Here is a 24,339-nt window from a genome sequence, read left to right on the forward strand (position 1 = left end):
AGGGATTCCTTAATTCACACCCTCCAGATTGCAGCGTGACAATGGTGGCTCACCTCAGTCTGCTCTGCACGATGGGGGAGGGGTGCAGTGGCACGATGTAAAGCCTGCCGAGCAGGCAATGGGCAACAGTCCAAACAAGCGCACAGAGCCAGCCAGACGACACTTCAGCGGGGAGGGGAAATAGGAAGGTCCCGCGCCACCTCACTCACCGCCGGGATGCAGATGTCAGGCCCGGAGCAGAGTGTCCCAAGGAACCCCAGCACACCGGAGCCCACCCTGCACAGCACATCGATCGCCGTCCACGTGGTGTCCGCTGGGCGCCGAGGATGAGAGGCAGGTAGGATCAGGCAAGGGGGCCGAGAGTTGTGTCCAGTTTGGGGAGTGCGCAGCTCATCGCCAATGCCTACGGGACTGTTCCTGAGAACTCTGGAGTGTCATAGTAGACTGCCAGGTTGTGCCGCGGCCGAAACCCCACCTCCTCTCGGCCAGGCGTTACAGAGCCGATAACTCCGGCTCACGGTGTTGGATCTCTCCTCTCGGGGGATCGGGTGACTCCTGGGCACAGGGGGCTCCAAATTGTCACGTTTTGTGGGCTCACCGGATAAAAGTGACGGATGTTGGGAAGTTAAGATCTAGGTGGCGAGTGGAGCTCTAAGTGAGTGCGGCCATCCTGGGTGTTGGCTAGACACCCCACAGAAATTCTCAATGTTGAACTATTGGTAATGTTGGGAGTGGACCACTTGGAACACAGCTTTATCATAAACCAAAGTTTTAGACACCTAATTACACCACCAGTCCGAGGGGGAGATATTCTACTTTGCACTGTTGCTTGTAAGATTATGGGCCCGATTCACAGAACTAACTTAAGACAAAATCCTAAACTTACTACTTTTGGTATTCACAGAACAGACTTAAGACAGACTTAAGACAGACTTAAGACAAACTTGAGACAAAATCCTAACTTAAGTCTGTCTTAAGTTTGTCTTGAGACAAACTTAAGACAAAATCCTAACTTCTGTGAATACCAAAAGTAGTAAGTTTAGGATTTTGTCTTAAGTTAGTTCTGTGAATCAGGCCCTATGTCATTATTGTGATTAAGAAGGCATAAATTGGTCTTAATGAAGAGTGTCTTTTAGAGAGTGGACAATCCCCCGGGTGGATGAAGCACACATTACATAGATGCACTAAGGGCACACTGCTCACAAACAAACCACTTTGGTCATTGGTCCCTTAAAGACAGTAGAGTAGATGATGGCATAGCAGCTTCCATTCTGATCCTACGCGGCTGAGAATTTTGTGCATGCCATCTTGGCATGATGAATTTAGAACACAATTGCGTTCAAGTGCTTTGTTTCTGTCCTCAACCCTGTGGTGATTAGTATTCCTAATGAATCTAAGACAGTCTATGAAACGTTTTCTTTCTCTTCCAGATCTGCTTACACTCAGGGATTTTCAGGCCATAGTAGGAATGCAATGCATTAACCTTCATTGTGCCAGAGTGAGCAATTGTATTGTATTGTATTGTATTGTATATCGATTTGTATAGCGCGATTGCTGCCCCACGGGCGTCCAAGCGCTGAGGATGTAGACAGAGTTGGGAGGTACAGCAGAGGTTTAGGACAGGTTGGACCTAGCAAACAGAAGGGTCTTCAATTGTTTGCGAAAAGAGTACAAGTTGGGGTTGGACCGGAGTTGTAAAGGGAGTGAATTCCACAGTTTTGAGGCATTCAGAGTGAACATTCTGCCTCCAGTTCTAGCTCTCTTAACTTTCGGGACCACGGCCAAGAAGGCTTCCGTGGAGCGTAGATTCCTGTTTGGGTGATAGCGGGTGACTAGATTGTCATTTATTGCTGGACCTGTTTTCCAGAAGGCACGATGTGAGATACATAATGCCTTAAAAGCCACTCTCTGCTTCACCGGCAGCCAGTGTAGACTTTTTAGTCCAGGTCTAGCTGACTGCGTACGTGTAATCTTGAGCAGGGTACGGGCTGCGCAGTTCTGCACAACCTGTAGCTTCCGTAGAGTCAGCTCTGGGGCTCCCACGTAGAGAGCGTTATTAAAATCCAGCCGGGACTGTATCAGGCCTTGTACTGCCCCCTGTTTGGCCTCCATTGGTAAAAGGGGCAGAACTTTTCTGAGTGTTCTGAGCAGGCCGAAACATGTGGCAGATAGCTTGGTGGCCTGGTGGGTAAATGTAAGACTTTTGTCCAACCAAATTCCCAGGCTCTTTACATTCTCTTTGGGGATAGGGGGAGTACCCAGACATGAGGGCCATTCACTCAACTGAAGATGCCAATGCTCATCTGTTGGAATTGCCTATTGAACATGATTGGCTTACTTTGTAAGCAAAGCACTGCTGCAATACACTTCACTGCCATCTAAAACACCCATAGCCTACATACCTTCCTTCTTAGGGATCGATTCCGATCTCGTCGGAAGGTCTCCAAATCAGATTTGGCTTTGCCTAAACCGATCCGGAGCCCTTGTTTCTGACCGAATCGTTCCTAGTTTCGAACAACCAAGTACAATGCTAGGAAACCCCTAGTGCTGAACGAATCAGTTCCGAAAGGCATTCGGAGAGATCGAGCCTTTCCGGAGCCGATGCAAACGGCTCTATGGACATGGTTTCCTGAGCAAGCATGTATGATGAACGATTCGGACAGGCTTTCCGATTCGGTTTACCCAGAACTAAAAGGCTGCCGGAATCAATCATTGGTGGCCCATAGCAGGCCCGACTTCACCCATGGCCCTATGGATCGGGCATGTGGGGGTACTCAAGGGACCCGCCTTTTCCAACCATGCACAATGTGGCAGGCACCATAGGGTGCCCTCCACATGGTGCAAGGTTTTCACGAGCCACCCCTTTCTTCAGTGGGAGCCTGTGTTCTCGTTCAGAACAACGGCCCCCAATGAAGCCAATGGGAGCCCGACCGAATCGTGTCTGGATGCATACAAAGGCATCTTACAGTTGGACTCCCCCGATCCGAGTTGTACGAAAAGCATTCCGGAACTGAGTCGTTCAGTATGCTTTCCAAATGAGATCGGAATCAGGGCCTTAGACTTAATTATAGAACTTTATAAAATTGACTCCCAAGTAGACTACGTCTAATGAGTATGTTTGCTTTTTTAATCCTCAATTTATTTGCCTAAACAATTACATGCTCTGTTACCCTTATGTGATTTGCCTGATCAGTTGGTAAATATGAATGGGGGAGCACAACAGGTTGCTGTGTTGTAGCTATGGAGCGGTAAGGCTATCAATGGCATGCAGGCTCTATGCATACTAAGGGGAACATTTCATGCTCACACCATGACGTAGGTGGGGATAGATTTGTACCTCATCCTGTCCCATGTTGTCACAGTGGTTTCACTGAATTTGTTTCTGCATGTGGTAAAATTACAGCTAGCATTCTGGCAACAGATAATTTTGGGTAAATGAAGACAAGGCTACTTGAAATCAGATGCAAAGCTATCCCTCTTAAGTGTTACCCGGCTTCTGAGCTCCTAATTGGGCCCTGAGGCAAATGTGGCCTGATGTCTCAAGGAGAATGGGAGTGAGGGCGACAATTTATGTACATTGCTAAAATAAAATTGTGGCCTATTTGCCAGGCAGGATAGGTGATAATCATCCTGCCCATCCACCCATAAAGACCTATATTTACCTGGTATTTAACCTGTGTCCCAAATGTACAGTACAGCCCTTTCTCGTGCTGTCACTAATTCATGATCTTAGCATATTATAGCCTTTTAGCCCGCTGAGGAGGGCTATACCGGTTGTTAAAGGCCCTGAATCCGAGTAATGGGCCTGAGCTGCTGGCAAGGGCTTATAATGAACGAGAGTGCCTTCAACAATGGGTAAAGCCCAAGGCAGAAGGCTATAAGGCTATAAGGCTATTAGTACATTCCACCCACTAAGGGGAGAATGTTCTAAATTTAAATGGGAGATCCATGAAGACAAACATTGGAATGTTAGAGCTCCGGACTTATACCAGCCATTATAAGCCCATAGCTACTCCATTTTCTTCAATGGAGCTCTCAACATTCCAATGTTCTTATATGCAGTATGATATTGAAAGTATATTAAGATTCACTGAAAAAATAATAGGTTTCAGGGACGCTATAGTTAGAAATTAGAATTTAAAAACCTTAGAAATTCACTGAAAAAACCACAGGTTTCAGGGACGTTATAGTTAGTTGGACATTTCACTCATACAAAACCAGAGAAATGCGGCTGTTATAGTTAGCTGAGCGAACTATAACTCACGCCCCCACAATGCACTGCTGATGACGTCACATATTGCATCACTCATGATATGGGCAGTGACATCACTTATGACATCTAAAATTACATCACTGATGAAATCACTGATGACATCATCCTGTGAGTGTTTCTAAAAAGTTTATATATATACCCCAAGGTGTATCCGAAGAATGAGTGGGTGAATGAGTGTCTGTATGGATGATTTGTTGGGTGTGTGACTGACTGTATGAGTGAGTGATTAAACATGTCAGTGAATGTATGGGTGAGTGACTAATCTGTGTAAATGTGTGTATCAGTCTGTCAGTTGGTGTGTAAATGGCTGCATGGGTTGGTGAGCAGGTAAAGGAGTGTCTATATGGGTTATTGATTAGTTGTCTGAGTACCTGTATTTGTGTATAAGTGTCTGGTTGGGTGGGTGAGGGAATGTGTGATATTGAAAGTATTTATATATAGTGCTTACTGTGAGTTGAATAACCTCTAGGTGCTTGCTTTTAAGTTCCTTTTTAGTGACAGTATCTAGTGCATAAAACCTGTGGATCATCGTTCAGTCTCCGGTAAGGAAAGTTCCGTAAGGTACTCTACTCTTGCTCTACATGGAGAGAATAGTGGCCCCTTGAAGTTAAGCAATCAATAAGCAAATGTTGAGATACTGAAACGATCATAACTAGGGATCCTGGTTTTGTGGTATTTATTTTTTTTAAATTTCCTTCTGTATTTATCCACATTTATTTTTTACTCATTTTATCTGTATTTTATCCATATTAGGTTTTGTGAAAAAATGAAGCTGAAATATGTATTTTTCGACATTTATTTAACTAGTTAATTTACACTCGTGCCTGAACGCCTTTCAGGTTTCAATGATTTAAAAACACTCAGATGAAAAACTGCTATTTAAGGCTTTAAACTTAAATTCTTTTTTTTTTTTTTTGCCCCTTTGCCTGTTTAATCCGCCCAACTATTGGACTTGCAGTCATGGTTGACAGCATTTAGAACTATTAAAAAACAAACAGTTTCTGTTTTCATCCACATTTGAATATAAATACATACAGGAATGTAAATGGGTTGCTATCTGTAGTAATGTAGAAAAATCAGCAAAGACGGAAAATAGGGAGCCTTAATCATAAATGACTTGAGATATTCTCTGTTTAGGGTGTCTAACTCTGAACGTGTAATCCTGGCAATGCTTGATACCTGCAAAAGGCCTTGCTGCGTGGCTGGATTGTCTGAAAAAAAAGAAATACCAAAATTTAGACTTTGGAAGAGTAAGGGTAAAAAGATAGAGCAAAAAGGTTTCTGGCTATGTATGTGTTTTGGAAATTACCCTAATCCCTAACTGTTGTCACTCTTTAATGCTAATCCTTTGTAACACCTGCAAAAAAACAATTGATGGGCGGAATGCTGAATATGTCATAAATTCACCTCTAATACAGAGATCTGGGCATAAATGCATCATTTTTTTACCCACCATGCCATTCCAGATTAAACCCAGCCATTTACAAATCTGTCTTGACCCTGATTCCCATGGTAACAGTCAAGCCCGAACTGTCAGGCCAGGTCGGCCCTGGACCGGAAAGCAAGCATCCTGTGACCAGTTTTGGGGTATCCCCGTCATCAACAAGGGTAGCTTGAATCCAGTGGCATGGTAAGCACCGGTTAAACGTCTGGGCATACCCGTTCCACTCGGGGTGACAAAAGGAAAAAGAACAATTGATGGACAGAATCCTGGGCAATGTCAAACATTCACCCCCATTACAGAGATCTAGGCCTAAATCCATTGGTTTTTGTTCTACACCATGCCATTCCAGTTTAAACCTAGCCATAATCAAATCAGTCTGGACCCTGATCCCCATGGGAACAGTCCAAGCCAAACAGCCATGGCACGTCCTCCCAGGACCGGAAACAAGCATACTAGGATAGATTTTGGGGTATAACCCATCATCAGCCAGGCAAGCTTGATTCCAGTGGCAAGGTTAGCACAGTACCCACTTCTGGGCATACCCTTTCCCAATCAAAGTGACAAATGCACAAAGAATAATTTATGGACGGAATGCTGAACAATGTCAAACATACACTTTCAGTACAGAGATCTGGGCCTCAATCCATAGTTTTTTTGCCCACCATGCCATTTCAGTTTTAACACAGTCATATACAAATCAGTCTTGACCCTGCTCCCCATGAGAACAGTCCAGCTAGAACTGATAGGCCAGGTCCTCCCTGGACCAGAAACAAGCATCTTGAACCTGTTTCGGGATATCACCCCTTATCAGCCAGGCTAGCTTGAATCTGGGGGCATGAAGAGCACGGGACCTACGTGTGGGCATAGCCGTCCCACTCATGGTGAAAAAGGCAAAAAGAACAATTGATGACAGAATGCTGAACAATGTCAAACATTCAACCTCAGTTTAGAGATCTGGGCCTAAATCGATAATTTATTTGCACACTGTGCAATTCCAGTTTAAACCTAGCCATATGCAAATCAGTCTTCTCCCTGATCCCATTGGAACAGTCCAGCCCGAACTGCCAGGCCTGGTTCTCCCTGGACTGAAAGCAAGCATCCTTAAACCGGTTTCAGGGTATCACCCACCATCAGTCAGGCTAGCTTGATTCCAGTGGTATGGTGAGCAAGGGACCCATGTCTGGGCATACCCCTCGCAATCGCAATCAGTTTGTACTATGGGATTCGTATACCTCTGTGGCGATGGTATTCTCTTAGTGCACAAGCCAGCGGTTCCGCCACCAACAAGTATATTATGAGGGATAGGGGGCACCCTTGTCACGTGCGTCTAGAAACACTTATAGGGTCAGTAACTAAATCACCGATTTTAACTCTCGCTGTAGGAGTGTTATATAAGACTGCAACCATTTGTAGAAAGATATCACTGTGTCAACACTTGTCTCATAAAAGGCCATTCAACAGAGTCAAAAGCCTTTTCCATATCTAAAAACACCGCTATGGCTTGTACATCCGGGAAGGTATTCTGCATTGCCCCGAACAGTGTTCTCAGATTATAGGACAAATTCCTACTAGGAACAAACCCAGCGTGTTCCGGAGCTACGAGTAGAGGGACCAAGGGCGCAAGACGAGTCGCCAGAATCTTGGCATAGATTTTGGCATCTAAATTTAGTAGCAACAATGGCCAGTAAGAGGAGCAGTCAGAAGGTGGTTTGTCCGGCTTCAAAATAGCATCAATAATCGCCTCTCTCATGGAGGGCGGCATAATGCCATCTGCATACATCTCCTCAAACAAACAGAATTGCAAGGTGAGGGACCAACATGTCTTTGAACTCTTTATAAAAACTAACTGTTAAACCATCTACACCAGGGGCGCTGCCAGATTTCATGTCCGCTAACGCTGAGGAGAGTTCCTCGAGCTCCAACGGTCGCATTAGGTACTCACAGTGTTCGTTAGTTAGCCAGGGCAACTTTATATGTGACAAATAGTCTAAAATCTCAGCTTCCCCGCTCACTTGTCGTGTGTCATATTATGTCGAAAAGTATTGCCGGAACCGAGCGGCTATCTCAGTCTCTTCGGTTATAGCCTCTCCTTCCACACCCTTGATCTAAGAGACTAGAGTGGCTTCCCTATGTTTCTTCAGCAGCGAGGCCAGGACAGCTCCCGGGCGCTCTCCCTCCCCATATGTACGTGCTGTTGCATATTTGCCCAAATGTTTGATTTCCGCATCCGCAGCATCATGGTACTCCTCTACTAATGTTTTAAACATTGCCATGTCAGTCTCTGTTGAGCCATCCACTAAGAAGAATTCAAGTGTTTTTAGCGACCCCTCCAAGTCAGATAATCTCTTGCGCATTGCCCGAAGCACCCCAGAGTGTTAAGACATAGCTATCCCACAAATATAGACTTTAAATGTTTCCCAGACAGTCACAAAAGAATCTACCGATCCAACATTACTAGTGAAAAAGGCATCTATGGCCTCAGCCAGTTCTGATTTAAAAACTGTATCTAACAATGAGTATGGGGGGGAAGCACCATGTGTAGGGTGGAACACGTTTCTGTGGAGTATCTACAACAAGAAGTATAGGGGAGTGTGTAGTGTAGTTCCTATTTCCCTTATAGGCTCTGCGCATTGGTATAATATACACTATAGTTCTGTGCATAGGACTGAGGTTAGTATGCTCCTATCGAGTATATTAAACTTAATTACTTGTGTGCCAGCTAACTCAGAGGTCACTAGACACTTCTTGAATGAACAAGAAGGGATTAGTTTCTGACAACCGTATCAACATGACAACTTTGTTTCCTTTCAGAATCGGAACGTGTCTCAGAATCGTTGAAACAATAGATAACAGTTTCACTCAGTCAATCATGCATGCTTAGTTTCTTCAGAGTTACACAGAAAATAGGAAGACGGGCGTTTTCAATAAAAAAGGATTTATTGAACAGTCTTAGTTCTCGTGTAAGAGATATGAGCTGTCACGATCATTAGACAGTAAGCAAGCTATAATATGCACAGCGTCAGCAGCAATAAGAAGTAAAACTGCAACAACATTGTCTTTTAGCTATGACCTATATCTATATACATACACATAAATACACAGGCTAAAAGTGGATACTCATCTGGTGCTTCTAAATAATCCAACCCCAGTGTACCTAACTTGAATGTATTGCGAGGTAGGAAGCATGTGCTGATTTAAGCTATAGTTGGTCTGAGCTTAAGTTAGTATTTTATATGAGATGCCAAGAATTTCCTTAGGTTCTAGTCAGCTCCATACCTTAGAATGAGAGAGGTGGGAATCTCTTTCCAGATCGCAAACTCTAACACCCAGCAAGGCGAGTTGGAACACTGGAAGCTGGAATCTCTGCATGCAGGGAAGACAGCGTCTGTTCAGTGCGTCAGGCGGGGACTCGAACTCCTTCAGGACTTGCTGTGGTGAGCCGTATAGCCGAGCTGTGCTGTGCCGTGAATTGCTAGGGCAAGTGAAGGTATATATATACCTGGAAGGTGTCTAGGAATGCTAGCATTGACGTAAAGTCGGGCAGAGGAAGACGTCATGAATGAACCCCTAAGGAATAGTAGTTCATGCATAATAGATGAGTTCTTGGAGAAATCAATAATCCCAGCAGGGAAAATCCCAACGGCTTAAGGGTCTGGTTTCTAAGAACTCGTTATGACGTGGTATGGACGGATGTAGGTGACCATGCCTGTATTTGGACCTGCATGGCCAATGCCTAAATAAGGGCTGGAATACTATGCCTAAATAAGGACAAGTTGAATTGTGCCTATATGTGTGTGGAAGTACACTGCAGTCTCGTACTTGGGGATAGATATTCTGAGAGGCCAGCCAATAGTCAATCCTGGTATGCAAATCATGGAACGCAGAGTAGTGTGTATATCTGCCTCCGTTTCGGTTTCACTGCCGCCAAACATCAATAAGTTCTAACTGTGTCAATGCATCTGTAATAGCACAGGCCGACGCAGTGACTCGCCGGTCTGGCCCACCAGACCTATCCGGCCGTGGGTTCAAGACGCAATTAAAGTCACCACCCCACAGCTGGGTACGTCCCTCATATCTCCACATCTTTTCTGTTAGTGAAGTGTAGAATGTCGGGTTGTCATAGTTAGGGCCATAGTTGTTGACCAGTATTAGGACCAAACCCTTCCCTGAGCATCTAGATATGGCATATCTACCCTCTCGGTCAGAGTCAAGCGGCTCGTGTTTGAGGGCTGATTAAGGATTCACCCAGGTGATCACTTCACGGGGGTGTGTGGTGAAGCCTGAGACATGAGTGCGCCCGTGTAAGCTTCTTCTACTAAGCATGTTGCTGTTCAAGGGCAGGTGTGTCTCCTGTAGGAGCGCAATGTCTATCTTATGTCTTAGCAAGTAGGCCATAACTTTCCTCAGTTTGCGATGATAATTGAGGCCCCGGACATTCCAGGTTAGGGCCCTAATCCTGCCGTGGGCTTCCGCGTCTGATGTATTACTGGTCAGTAACATTGGGTGTGCAGATTTATGTGTGAGCCAAGCTGTGAGGTTAAGTCTATTTTAAAGCTGCTCTTGTCCTGTCTAAGCATAATATCAAGAAGAACTGCATAGCGCGCAGTCTCAACCCCCCACCACCCCACTCCCACGCGAAGCTTCCCCCAACTGTGCAATGGCGAAATTTCCCTGTAAATCCCTGAAATATCATGATAAACTCACATCTAACAGTGGTGCTCTCACACTAATTGATTAAACCCCAAGTAGTGGTGCACACACGTGGGCGGATGTTGCCAACCTATACCATAGCTTAACTTATTAGGCTAAATACACATTACTGTCTGCCATCAAGTCTTTGTGTGCATTAGGAAACAATTCAGTTACTTGCTCCCTGTCCCAGAGTTCCCTCCGACGAGGTCCGCCCAGCCCTGTACAAATTAGGTAAACTGTCAATATCCACATCCCATTAGTATTTAACGAAGTCTACTTTAGACATTATCGTAATCGTGGCTGTAAAGATCGCAGAAGTGCAACTGAAAAATTATACAGTCCCAACATTCCCCTCTCAGGGTCCCTCCTTATCTGGCAGTCCGTAGGCAGGTGCGCTAATCCTGGTCATCAAGACTGCCTCCTGCGGCACCCTCCGAACAGTTCTGCTCCGGGCTTCTCTGCCGTTCCCTTGTCCATTGCTTAAGAACTTTCTGAAGCATTTTAGGGTCTGTAAAGATCTTGGATTTTCCCTGTCTGTTTACTCGTAGCCTTGCCGGGTACAGCATTGAATAGTCAACGTTCTGATCGTGGAGTTGACGCTTGAGTGGTGCAAACTGCCTACGTGCCTCCTGTACGTGAAGCGTAAAATCCGGATACAGTGAAATAGCTGACTCCTCAAGCTGCAATGTCTGCTTCTCACGCTCCACTCTCAGTGCTGAGTCTCGGTCGCTGTAGTTTAGGAGTTTAGCAATTATGGGCCACCGGTTTCAGGGTATTACCCGTCATAAGCCAGACTAGCTTGAATCCAGTGGCATGCTCAGCACGGGACCCACATCTGGGCATACCCGTTCCCTTTGGGGTGACAAATGGAAAAAGAACAATTGATGGATGGAATGCTGAACAATGTCAAACATTCGACCCCAGTACAGAGATCTGGGCCTACATCCAGTGGTGGCTCACACAGGTAACGCTGTGGGGTGGTGAGGCGGGGCTGGGTGGGGGATGGTGGAGTGTGATATACGACGGGAATGTGGAGGGTAAGGAAATAAATAAAAGCACTTACTTGGCGCTCGCAGCATCGCAGAGTTGGCGCGATGCTGCGAGCGCAAAGTAAGTGTTTTTATTTACTTATTTCCTTACTCTCCACATTCTTGTCATATGTCACACTCCACAACCTCCCCCACCCAGCCCCGTCCATTCCCTGCCTCACCACCCCACAGTGTTACATGTGTGAGCCGCCACTGCCTATATCCATCATTATTTTTGCCTGCCGGTCTATTCCAGTTTTAGCGCAGCCATATGCAAATCAGTCTTGACCCTGGTACCCATGGGAAAGTCCAGCCAGAATTGCCAGGCCAGGTCCTCCCTAAGCCCGGGAGTGAAACTCCACTCCTTTTGCATAGTTTGGCAACGCTGCGTTCCGCGGAGTAAGTGAGTTACGGTTAAACTAAGCACTCCGCAACAGAGGGGAGTTGTTTTAGGTTCACATGCTCTAAATGTTGTTCCGTGCACGCAGGATGACTTGCCGGGTGCTCGCGATCGACAGTGAGATTTTTAGGGCTGTTTGCCAGTCCTATGACATTTTCTTGCCGGCCGCATACTCCAGCGAGATTTTGTGGTCAACCTACATGTCTTGGAGGTGCACCAGCGACTTCTGGCGGATGTTTTCTGCTGTATACGATCCTGAACGCACAGGATGTACCTCGGCTGGAATCAGGAGAAGATTCTCTCCTCAAGAAGCATAAAAATCTTCCCAAACTGACAATTTGGAGTTAAAAACTTCCTCGAATTGACATTTGAGAGTGTTTTTTTTATTTGTTATTCTTTTTTCAACTGAAGGCAGTGCTCCAGGATCTCCAACACCCTGTCCCTATTGAACAGGTTCTTCCCAGTTCATTGTCCATCTCCTGGTCACTTCTAATTAGGATTTGGAACTGGAAGGATCACTCTTTGTGTCTGCTCCCTATCTCTTTGGATTTAAGGGCTTTTTGTATTTGAGATTTCACTAGTAAGTGGAAAAACTGGTGTTGTTTGTTTGATTTGGGCTATGCAACTGGATTTATTTGTCCTTTTAATGGATTTTTAAAATGTATTGTGGTGGGTGGCCAGCTGTTTCAGTAGGGCACTAGGGATCACTGATTTGTTTGCATTTTATGTTTCTTCTTTTCTGAAAGAAAAATGTTTCACAGTTCACTACATTTTCCCCTTTTTGTTTAATATATTGGCAATATTAATTTAACTCACTGTGTGGCCTAGTGTGTCAATTGGCCTTCCAGCCAGTAGGCCCAGTGCTAGTCATGGGTCATTGAAACAACTGTTTTGGTGGTGTCTGAAGCATTTAGGCCTTGGATGGATTTGGATTGAAATACAACATGTCTTGTTTATGGTATTTCATGTTTTATCATGCAAACAGTGTATAGGACTAGGTGGGGTAAGGCCTTTGAAGGATGTGTGTTGTTGTAAACATTTCTTTTAGCCCTGTTAATTATCGCTTTGGCATTTCTGAATGAATGCTGTAGTTTGAGGTAAAATACAGACACAAGAAATATAAAATAACTTAGTAAATTGGATAATGCAGGGATAACAAGATTTTCGAAACGGATAGAATGAAGAGGATTTGGGGAAAAAAATAAAATTAGGAAACGGGTAGAAATAATAGTTCAAAATAAGGAGTGGTAAAAGTTAGGGTTATATATATTATTATTAACAACAGGAGGACTTACTGGGGCCAGCAGAGCCATTGGCGGAGGGTCGTTCCCCTTGAATGACCTCTTGCCCCTGGATGCTGATGTAAGCCATATTTAAAGAGACAAAAATAATTGGTGGCAAATAAATAAACTCTCCAAAAAGATATTTGGACAGGAAACTGCAAATGCAATAATATTGAACTTTCCTAAATCCGATCAACCATTAGTAGACTAGTATCGCGGACAATCCTATCTATTTATCCACTTTTCCTAAAGCTACCTAGCCCGCCAATTCCGAATACTTTGGAATTACTAATACATTGTAACAAATGATGTTTGCTTCTAAGTTATAATCTCATTTGAAATTATTCTCAACCCCCATTGATGGGCCAAATCACTAAGTCTGCATTTAGTCTTTAAATGCATAAATTGAGGCATGCACACACCAAATTGGTTTGTTGCTTGTCACTGTATGAGCTACAAGAAAGGTTCTAGGAACTGAAGTGAGAGGGTGCGCACCGCTAAATTACTAATACAAACTACCACTATCTTGGTAACAAGACAAAGGAAAGGATTATCTCTCTAGTCTGCATTACTTAAGTTCTTACATAATTAGCCCAAGTGAGCACAAAGTCGCAAACAAGTATGATTAGGTAGGGCCGAGCACCTGTCTAGAATAAAGATAGCATAATATAAGATTTGTCAACGTAACTTACCTGCATGTGAGCAGCATGCTTGCTTTTTGGGAAAAAAATATTAGCAATAACATAGAACACACAAGTAATAATAATAATAATAATAATTAGATACTCACCAAGTCCCACAACCTAGATTCCTAGCAGGTCGAGCAGGTCCTGCTCTGAGTCCAGGATATCGGACCACTTGTGCGTCAGCTGATTGTGGGTGCGCTGGACCTCGGGGCAGCGATACACTGCCCTGCACACCCTTGCCAAGCGCTGCTGGCGCTCCCAGGGCCCATACCTGGACCCAGGCCTGCCGCCTGCTGCCAGTGTGGAGGGGAAGTGGCGCTGCAAAAAAAAACGAGCGATGTCACCTCCATCTCTGAAAACTGGGCCCAGAGCTGCACTCCTTCCAGGCACCACCTTCCACAAGGAAGGCAGCTCTTGGTTGCCTCCTTTTTTGGGTCACGCTTTGTTGCCATGATGCTGAGGGGGGAGGAAGGAAAATAAAATGTTAAACTAAAAAGAAGAACAGAAAGAAGAAGTAAGGAAGTAAAAAAATGAAGAGGGAAGTAAAAAGAAAACAGTGCAAAACTCACTAAAAGCACTAAAAAAGATAGAAATAAGTGCTAAATATATCATAGGAAGGACAGAAGGAAAGATGATAAAATAGATCTGAAAAAACGTTTTGGGTAACAAGGATTGAATGAATTACAAAGGATTCCAAAAGTAGGCCCTAGCACAATGACAGAGAAAGAACAAGATGTTCACACCCATGTGCAACCACATGGTGTAGTTTGTGTGCTATTTACCCCGTAAACGCAATCCGGGTTGCCGTATGGCGGCAATGTCACGCGAACGAGCAGGACAAGCAAGTTCGCGTAGCGTGGTGGAGTGTTTTGTAGTGTTTCACGGAGTTCTGTGTAGCGAGGATACGCAAACTCCACCCAGGCTTAATCTGCCCTAGATCGGAAACAACCATCCTTGGACACATTTAGGGGTATCACCCACCATAAGCCAGGCTGGCTTAAATCCAGTGGCATGGAGAGCAAAGGACCCACGTCTGGAATGACAATTGCAAAAAGAACAATTGATGGACGGAATGCTGAACAATGTCAAACATTCACCCCTAGTACAGAGATCTGGGCCTAAATCCATAATTTATTTTCCCCACCATGTAATTTCTGTTTGAACCCAGCCATATGCAAATCAGTTTTGACCCTGCTCCCCATTGGAACAGTACTGCTCAAACTGCCAGGCCAGGTCCTCCCTGGACCGGAAATAAGAATTGTGGTACCAGTTTTAGGGTATGACCTGTCATCAGCCAGGCTAGCTGCAATCGAGTGGCATGGTGAGCACGGGACTTATGCCTGGGCATACCCATCCCACTTGTGGTGACAAATGCAAAAAGAACAACTGATGGACGGAATGCTGTACAATGTCAAAACTTTCACCCCCAGAACAGAGATCTGGGCTAAATGCATTGTTATTTTTGCCCACCATGCCATTCTAGTTTAAACACAGCTGTATGCAAATCATTCTTGACCCTGCTCCCCATGGGAACAGTCAAGCCCAAACTGCCAGGCCAGGTGCTCCCTAGACTAGAAACAAGCATCCTGGGACAGGTTTCAGGGTATCACTTGACATCATTCAGGCTAACTTCAATCAAGTGGCATGGTGATCACGGTACCCACGGCTGGGTATACCCATCCCACTCGGGGAGACAAATGCAAAAAGAACACTTGAGGGGCAGAATGCTGCACAATTTGAAATACTCGGCCCCAGTACAGAGATCTAGGCCTAAATCAATTGTTTTTTTGCCCACCATGTCATTCTAATTTAAACCCAGCCATATACAAATCAGTCTTGACCCTTCTCCCTATGGGAACAGTCCAGCCCTAACTGCCAGGCCAGGTCCACCCTGAACTAAAAATAATCTCCCTGGACCGGTTTCAAAATTTCACCCATCATCAGCCAGGCCAACTTAAATCCAGTGGCATGGTGAGCACGGGATCCACGTCCGGGCATTGACTTCCCACTCGCGGTGTCAAATCAAAAGCAAAAAGAACAATTGATGGACGGAATTCTGAATAGTATCAAACATTCACACGCAGTACAGGGATCTGGGCCTAAATCCATCTTTTTTGCATACCAAGCCATTCCAGTTTAAACCCACCCATATGCAAATAAGTCTTGACCCTGCTCCCCATGGATGCATATGGGTGGGTCCAAACTGGGGTGGCATATTGAGGAACTACGGATTTAGCTCAGATGTTTTGATTGGGGATGAATATTTGATTCATTCAGCATTCCATCCATCATTTGTTGCCAAAGCACTTTCTCGTCCTAAGTGGGATGGGAATGCCCAGATGTGACTCCCTTGCTCGCTGTGCCACTGGATTCAAGCCAGGCCGGCTGATGAGGGGTGTTAGCCCGAAACCGATCCCAGGATGCTTGTTTCCAATCCGGGGAGGACTCGCCTAGGCAGTTCGGGCTGGACTGTTCCTATGAGAAGGAGGATCAAGACTGATTTGCATATTGCTGGGTTCAAACAGAGGTGGCCTCATGAGCAAAAGAACAATGGATTTAAATTAGATCTTTTGACTGGGGTGAATGTTTGATTCATTCAGCTTTCTGTCCATCATTTGTTGCCGCAGCACATTTTGCCTTAAGTGGGATGGGTATGCTCATAAGTGGGTCCCTTGCTCTTTGTGCCACTGGATTCAAGCTAGCCTGGCTGATGAGGGATGTTATCCCAAATCCAGTCCAGGATGCTTGCTTCTTGTCCAGGGAGGACTCAGCTTGGCAGTTCGTGCTGGACTGATCCCAAGAGCAGCAGGGTCAAGACTGATTTTCATATTGCTGGGTCCAAACTGGGGTGCTGTAGTAAGCAAATGAATGATTATTTTAACTCAGATCTTTTGAATGGGGGGTGAATGTTTGATTCATGCAGCATTCCACCCATCATTTGTTGCCACAGCACTTTTTACCCTATGTGGGATGGATATGCCCAGATGTGGGTCCCTTGCCTGCTGTGCCACTCGATGCAAGCTAGCCTAGCTGATGAGGGGTGCTACCCTGAAACCAGTCCCAGGATGCTTGTTTCCGATCTAGGGAGGACTCTGCTTTGCAGTCTGGGCTGAACAGTTCCCATGAGGAGCAGAGTCAAGATGGATTTGCATATGGCTGAGTCCAAACTGGTGTGGCGTACATAGAAAAAGAATGATGGATTTAACACACATCTTTTGACTGAGGGTGAATGTTTGTTTGATTGAGCATTCCGTCTATCATTTGTTGCCACAGCACCTTTCGCTGTAAGTGCGATGGGTATGCCCATACGTGGGTCCCTTGCTCGCTGTGCCACATGATTCAAGCTAGCCTGGCTGATGAGGGGTGTTATCCAATCAAGAGAGGGGGGAGCTAGAAGAGATAGTCATCCATTCATCTTCCAAAGCATATGTCGTAAATCAAGGGGGGAATGGATCACTTGTAACTAGAAGTAGGGGTTCATAAATCTTAATTTGAAATTTTCAACAACTGGATAGGTGTTAATGAGAACCCTCAATAGCGTATTTTAGAGTGGTATGGGCGGTTTATCTTGGTTCTCCGCCTTTAGAATACGCGTCAGCATTATCATTGGGTCTCTTGTTAGTCATGCTGCCTCCACCTGGAGGGAACCACTGCTTCTTAGTAGTGATCAGTAATAGTGGTGCAAAAGTGATGATAGTGAGGTTAAAAGTGTCGCGCCCACACTGCCTTCAAGAAATGACAATTTAATCTGGTGGGCGTGTGGGGAGACTTTTTAAAAAAGAGGTGGTGCTGAGGGTTAGATTATGTAACCAGAGCACTGTAGGTGTCCATATCAAAAGGTCGACATGTTTCTGCCCATTCAGTGCCCCAGGAGGGGGTCATGGGGCATTCTTCAGGACCTATTAGTAGTGTGAGCTGTTGTTGTACAGTTCTAGAAGTTGAAAAAATGCTGTCTTCAAACAATATGATAGATAGCTAAGTCTCAAAGTTATTGTTGCCTTCAGACGCGTCCGAGTTGCGGTTTTGCCTTGGCAGCGTTAGTGTCTTGCCTCAGTTGCGGGCAGAGCACGACTTGTGCTGACGCTGGCGGGCAGGGCTCGTGGAGGGGTGTTAAAAAAACCAGCCCAAGGATGCTTGTTTTTCCGGTCCAGGGAGAATTGGCTTGGCAATTTGGGCTGGACTCTTCCCATGAGGAACAGGGTCAAGACTGATGGGCATATTGCTGAGGCCAAACTAGGGTGGCGTAGTGAGCAAACAAATGATGGATTTAACTCAGATCTTTTGACTGGGTTGAATGTTTGACTCGTTCTGCATTCTGTCCATCATTTGTTGCTGCAGCACAATCCTTTGTAAAACATCGCTTGTATCTTCCATTATTCTAACTTTGACCACACACCTACACCTTATATAACCTTGATACCACTACTCACTAAAGGCATAACTTTACCTCAATCGTAAAACTAAACCTTACCCAAACCATAAAATGACCAGTTCACTTTTACCTTCCCTTACACTATCCCCTACTCTAAACCGGGCTCAAACTTAACTTTAAAGTTAATCTAAATCAATCCTTACTTGATTTAACCCCTAATTTCTATCCACAATTTCCTCAATGAGAAGCCTAAGCTATGCAGTGAACCTTACATCATCTCTTGTACAATAAATTACTCTAACAATAACCCTAATATCTCAACAAAGCTACACATCTCCAAATGCCCCTCTACGCCTAGCCCTTAACCAAATAATTAACCAAAGGTTTTTTCAACATTTGTTAATGAATTGCGTGTTCTACTTTCTTGTATTCTTGTTTTTATTCTTGTACTTCTTTTTACTTTACTTTTTAATTAATGTTTTTCACTGCTAACCAATGGCTGCAAGCCAATGGAGATCTAGCTCCAAAGCTAGAGCCCTTTCTGGGTTCTTTCCATGGATAACATTCTGGAGAGGACATTGGAGACAACTAAGAGGAAACTTTCCTAATGCTACCTTCAAACATCAACAGATGATGTGCTGGCCAGACGAGTATGATCCACCTCTCTACCAAGATCCACCTATGCCACAACCTATACCGTTTTACTAACCCAACCTCCCAAACCAGCATTTTTTAGGTTTCGGCAGACGACGAGGGAGAAGAGGCCGTAGAGGAGGATGGAGAGTTCAATGGAGCAACGACATAACAGAGGGGGCCAACACCAGGAGCCAAACCAGGGGGCAGGTACAACTGGGTCCAAGCAACCTGTGAATATGGTAGGTAATCTGTCCAGCAAATCCATTTCAGTAGATGAGCTTCTAGTTCTTAATATAAGACTAGTTTTTTGTCTCCACATCAGAAATGGATAATTTCAGGACCAGAAGTAAACTTGCAGAGTTTTCCAGGAAGATCTGAATTAAGGCTTCCTTCATGAACAACCCCCCAGCTCAAAAGGAAGAGGGATACACCGACCTCAAGAAAAAATACACTTTTACCCGTCCGCCATCCCTCCAGAAATACTGGTTTTTGAGGAGGCGGGCACAAAAGATATTGAACAGTACAGACCCAAACCAAATACAGTCCACAATCTCTGCAAACGTGAGACAGCCGCTCTTAACTCCCTCAGCGAAAAAGAAAACATTGTGATAAAACCAGCAGACAAAGGCGGAGCAATAGTAATCCAAAAGAAGGAAGATTACAGAATGGCATGCCATTCACTGCTACAAGATGACAGGAACTATACCATTCTCCGCACCGACCAGACAAGAAGAATTCAACACAAGATAAAACTGTTATTAGAAGAAGCAAGTGAGAAAGGATGGATTAACAAGGAGAGAGAATTCCTGACCACCACGGAACCCAGCACCCCGCGATTCTACATGATCCCCAAAATACATAAAGGACAGACCTCATCACCAGGCAGACCAATCGTCTCTGGCATTGTTTCGGTCTTAGAGCCTCTGTCAAAATGTGTTGACTGGTACCTGAGGCCTTTAGTCACCAAGGCCAAATCCTATTTCAAGGATAAGGACACCTCTTGACGATCCTCAGCGATGTGTTGTGTGATCCAGCGAAAGAAATACTTATATGCTTGGACGTAGAAGCACTTTACACCATCATCCCTCAAGAAGAGAGCCTGAAAGTGAATCAAGACCTTTTAAGAACTCAAGAATGTGAATGGAATGCCCCAAGAGACTGGTTCATGGAACTGGCCAGACTATCTCTTATGGAGAATTTTTTCAGCTATGAGGACAAGATCTACCTGCAATGCCACGGAACATCGATGAGCAGTACTTTTGCCCCCAGCGTGGCCTGCCTATACATGAGTTGGTTTAAGGATCACAAAATCTGGGCCAACAACCCATACAGTAACCAGATACATCTTTGGATTAGGTACATCGATGACATCCTGGTGATCTGGCAAACAAATAACATTACCATAGATTCCTTCAAGGATTGGATAAATGAAAGAAATCCCTTCCTGAAGTTCACGATGACACATAACAACATGCAGGTGTCCTTTTTGGATGTGAACATTACTGCTGAAGAAGGAAGACTATTTACTCCACTGTACACTAAATACACTGACCGCAACAGTCTTCTTCATTTTGAGAGAGCACACCCCAGAGCTCTCAGAGAAAATCTACTAGTAGGCAATTTATGCGCATAAGACGCAATTGCTCAAAAACAGAAGACTACAAAAAAGAAACACAAAAAAGAAGCCGAGAAACTGACTAAGAAGCTTTAGGACCAGATGTACCCAAACCCAAATAGTGAACAAAGCAAGAAAAAGAGTATGTAATATTTCCAGAGACAGCCTCCGCGAAAAAACCAACCAACCAGAAAATCAAAATATAAAATGCGTCACAACATACAACTCTGAGTCAAACTTAATAAAAAAAACAATCAATAACGATTGGCGCATACTTACATCCAATTAACTGGATTTTGAAAAACCTTTATTTTCATTTAGAAAAAACCGAAGCATTCAAGACAGACTGGTCCACAGCAACACCACCAGCAGAGCGACAAACAGACAGGACACACTCTGGGATTTACCTCCGGTGATGGGCAATATCCCAAGTGGAAACTGTGCAGCTTGTCCCCTGACGACACACACCAGAACCATCGATTTGGGACTCAGGACCCCATGGGAACAAAGAACCCATACAAACTGAAACAGCATGAACGTTGTATACATGGTCACCTGCCCTTGTGGCCTAGATTACATCAGCATGACCACCAGAAAGATAACAATCTGCATCAGCTAACACAGAAGCACAATTCGCTGTGAGAGGGCCATGACCAAACTTACTGCCCCATTTCTAAAATCGCATCATGTAGACAGTGATTTGAAATGGATGATCATAGAATAGTAAACCCACAGGATAGGGTTCAACAAACACTTCTTCTAAAAGAACAAATATGGGTGTGCCGATTACTGACACATATCAAGGGCCCCAAATGATGATGTTCCTTGGAACCAGTTGAATAATCTATATAGATAACCATCTAAGTTCAGTTTCAGGCTAGATACGTGTGTCCTGTAGACCAGTTGTTCTGGAGTTACTCTTGTTTACAACACATCATCCGACAACTCTATTCAGATGCGAACACAACACATTCTTATTACTCCATAGAGAACCTTTAATATCTTCGGGTTCTAAACGAGACCACCAATCACATCACTAGACTATATGAAACCAGAAAGATTCCAGTTTCCGCAGGTATATATAAAAAAATGATGTGATTATACCCGCTATTTACATTTAAGGCACAGGTGCTTTGCGTACGAACATGGTATCTTCTTGGAGTAGAAGTATTCAGACCTCCCAGATTTTCCAAATCGAGCCCCTTTCTAGCTGGCTGATTTAAAACCCTTGCTTTATGTACATCTCAACCACTTCATATAAGCTCTTAATAGCCCTTGATCACCTTGACAGCCCTCTTAACCATGTGTTCTCCACATGAGCATCAGCTTTCTTGACGGAATTCCGCACTTCCTGGAATTACACTGGTTATGCTGAGTAAAAGCCGACACACCAGCTACATACAGAAGGAGCACGGGGCGGACTACTCCGCAACACTTGCCTATTTACAACGCAGGAATTTGTCTTCCCATACTACGGACGAGTTTACCTTGACAGATCTATCTCCCTTTTATGTTCACATGAGAACCAGCCCTTATGGCAATATTCCACTCTCCTGTGATAGGCTGTACAATAACCTGACACACTAGCTACATTTTCAATACGTGACTCACTACCCCGCTACATGCGCAGAGGTTACGGTATGGAAGGTCTACCCCTCTGGTACCTCGTGAACTTGAATACGCCTGAGCTAAGTCACGGCCCCTCTGACACCAAGCCGAGCCCCAACGAACATCCTATCACAGTGCAGCTCCTGAGTTTCACCAGGGCGGGGCCAACTGCCCCAATGGTCCACTCGCGCCTGCGAAGTGGATATTTAATCTGTGGAGCTGCACTCACATACAGTCAAAGCAGGGGAGCGGAGCACACAGTAGGTCTCATACAGGGATGGAACTTTGACGAAGTAAGTGCCTATTTCCATTACCGCAAGATGCTTGGCATTCGAATACACCCCAATGGGATTGTCATTCGTTGTCTTCGGTGGCAGTTATCTTAACAATCCTCAACATTATGTCTTTATACAGCGTGTGACAACAAGGCCTCCCCCTCAAGCTGGGAACTGGTGCCCTGTGAAATTGGGGTGAGTACCCCAAAAAACGGCAGTGAAAATATATATAATACTAAGACTGTTCTGTGTGTATGTGTGACACTGTGTAGGAACACTAATTGCGAATAGCATGAATGAAGGAAATTATGCATGTATGTTTATTCCATAGTCCATATGGTTTTTGAACAACTGTGGTGGTGTTTCACTGGTATTAACTTCGTTTTTTGATCACCAGATCAGATCACTGTCCCATTCTGGTGTTCCCCACACAACAATACCAGGCACCTCCACGGCACCTACTTAAGCGGAACAACATCATGAAGCTTCACTGCAGCAATATGCCTCCCTCTGGCTTTACCGCACATATGTTACAAAGTGTGTTTTATATGTGTTTTTGTCCATTTTCTCATTTTCTTTTCCAGGTAATTCCCGTAGAAAACAGCTGCAAGTACTAGACGTGTTCCAAAACATTCTGCAGTGTGATACATGTAAATTGCATGCCCACTTTGCACTCACGTCTTTGGGGTAAGTGACGTTTTCGCATCCCACCCTGATGAAAGCCCAGGACCATCAATAGGCCAATAGCAAGGGCTGAAACATGTTGGTGTCTAGTTTAGGTTCATAGGACCATCACATCCTCCCACCTTACTATCGTATTTTTTAACCTTCCCTCCCTCCCACTTCACTAATAAAGGATACTTTAGGAGTGGGGGAGGAATCTTATCTTTAACGTTACGCCCCCATACACAATATCTTCATAAGTGCTCCCCGGAAATATGGTTGAGCCCACCCCGACCTTTAGGAGTTGGGTTGTGCCTGATGATGAAGCATGTCACTATTAGAGTGAGTGAGGGCTATAATAAGAAAAGGGTCTCTCTCCCTTCCCACCCTTAAATTGAGGGGTGATACTAGATTGGGTTGTTTGACCTCATACCGTGCCCTTTTATTTGGAACACCTCCTCCTCTAGTTGCCTCTCTCTCTCCCCCTTTCTCTCTGTAAGGAACCATCCTGGTTCTAGAACCATAGTCGTTGTTGCTAACATTCCATGTAGCCTGGTTCTCTTTCATTTTCTCCTGGATTATTATACTTTCATTCCCTGCTAATCAATGGCAGTATGAAGAACCCATTGTACTTAAGCGGCACATTGAGAAACCACCACAAGATATGTTAAATAACCTGTGTTACAATTCTCTTTGAAATTCAAGTACCTTGGCCAAAAACCTTTACAACTAAAGCTACTGTGCAATTAACAAATCACTCAGGTAGTGAAAAGCTAGTTTTCAGAGCTGAAACTAAATACATGCAGCGAACAGGCAGTTAAAATATATACTTAACTGCAACTTGCCTCAGTAATCTTTAGTTTCAATATTACAAAGAAGAATTCAGAAATAAAGCAACATTCTGGAAATACCAATCTAGGCGTTCCATGCAATCATTTTTGAAGTGCTTAGTGTGCAACGAACTTAATACAATTGGCACCTCTGAAGAAGTGAAGAAAACTGAAAGTGAGTACAATTAAACAAATCCCTTGAGAGCAGATGCTGAGGAGCTATAAGGAATATGTTGACTAGATGGCTTTAATTAGGTATGAGTTTACATTCTTGTTTGTGGCGTGGGCTCGGAGAGCTTTTACATGGATGGGATGGAGTTCATTTGAATGTATTGTCTGTCACAAATCATGTGACCCAGAAAAAAATAGCATTGAAAAATCTCGCAAAGAGTGCGAAGGCGAATGGCTGGCCCACAGAAGTGAGAATTGCCATTACCTGAGATTTCTAAAACGTAATTGATAATATGGAGTGTTTCTGTCTTAGTAGTGAGTTTTTAGCCCTGCTAGAGGATGCAGAAGTATACAAGATTTTGA

At 44.5% G+C, this 24,339-nt stretch overlaps 1 long non-coding RNA gene across 4 annotated transcripts in view; it reads right to left on the minus strand.

Annotated features, from left to right (window-relative positions):
- Positions 1–5,053: 5,053 nt before the first annotated feature.
- The window catches only part of LOC146860078 (uncharacterized), a 41,833-nt gene continuing 22,547 nt past the window's right edge, over positions 5,054–24,339 (minus strand). For 2 of the 4 annotated variants that reach the window (XR_014978783.1, XR_014978784.1), the window contains 2 exons: positions 13,911–14,124; positions 5,054–5,484 (listed from right to left, as the gene is read on the minus strand). This is a non-coding gene — a long non-coding RNA (uncharacterized LOC146860078). Of the gene's footprint in view, positions 5,485–13,910; positions 14,263–24,339 lie in introns of all 4 variants that reach the window. The other 2 variants (XR_014978781.1, XR_014978782.1) reach the window with 1 other exon arrangement.

Source organism: Triturus cristatus, chromosome 3_1 (genome assembly GCF_964204655.1).
Source record: "Triturus cristatus chromosome 3_1, aTriCri1.1, whole genome shotgun sequence".
Taxonomy (NCBI): domain Eukaryota; kingdom Metazoa; phylum Chordata; class Amphibia; order Caudata; family Salamandridae; genus Triturus; species Triturus cristatus.